This window comes from Trachemys scripta, chromosome 8 (assembly GCF_013100865.1).
Source record: "Trachemys scripta elegans isolate TJP31775 chromosome 8, CAS_Tse_1.0, whole genome shotgun sequence".
NCBI lineage: Eukaryota > Metazoa > Chordata > Testudines > Emydidae > Trachemys > Trachemys scripta.
Window position 1 is genome coordinate 88,210,649 of NC_048305.1, and position 1,087 is coordinate 88,211,735.

The following is a 1,087-nucleotide window of genomic DNA, read 5'->3' on the forward strand; positions in this document are numbered from 1 at the left end:
GTCCAGCATGGGTGACAAAGCCTAAACCTGTTCCTACAATATTTGTAATTCTGAAACTAATGGATACACCTCACAACTTCAGTACTTAACTGTGTGGCAATTTCAGCAAAGACAAATTGGGATGTTTCTCAATGACAGAAATCAATAGTTGATTAAATCTTCCTTAGTATTACAAGAAAGGAACTAGTACTTTGATGTAAAAAAACAAACCAACGCACAAGCCTGTATCATAAAAGCTGCACCCATAGGAAGAGATGCTGGAAGCTGAGTTTTATATTAAAGGCAATATAACTGGATTTTTTTTTTTTTTTTAAATAAGCCTTGAGACAAAGTAGAGGGTACAATCCACCCATGGTATGTGAGATCAGTAGTGGGCCTGAAGAGAGGACTGCCTTTTCCTCTAATGAACTGTTTGATTTAAAACTCATTGCCGTCTATGGAAACATGATATCAATGGGCTTTGGACTAAGCCTTACGATACTAGGAATTAGGACAATTAGGAATCATTTGACTGTAACCTTTGTTTTAGAACAGTTGCTATTAGATTCCAGTGACAGTCTCAATCAAATTTTAAGTAAGAATTAGCATAATTGCTTGCATCAAATCCTTTGGGAATACCATAATGTGGCTCGACATTCCCAGTGATGAATTTAAAAACACAGCTAGTGAAATGTGTGCTTTCAAGAGTGGCTTCCTAAATAATACACAGAAGGCATAAGTCTTAGCAAATGAGGGATGATGTGTGAGTACAGGAGGTCAGTGTTGTAGACCAACATCCATGGTGTAGCAGGAGTGAGCTGGCATAGCTCTCTTTCGGTTCCCTCCTGCCATGTAAAGGATAATTTTGTCCCCTCTACAGAGAGTATGCAGCCACAGTACTTTTACAGAATGCATATACCACAGCTTGCTTCAGCAGCATAACAATGAACATGTCATGTAATAGTCTGAAAACTTTACATATGCATGTAAAGGGATTTGTTACAAAAAGATACCCTGGAATGTGAAAGGCAGTTACCTGATTGTTTTAAAAAGCATGACATTTTTGGCAGTATGCTATTTGTATAATTTCAATATCAGTACTGCTGGG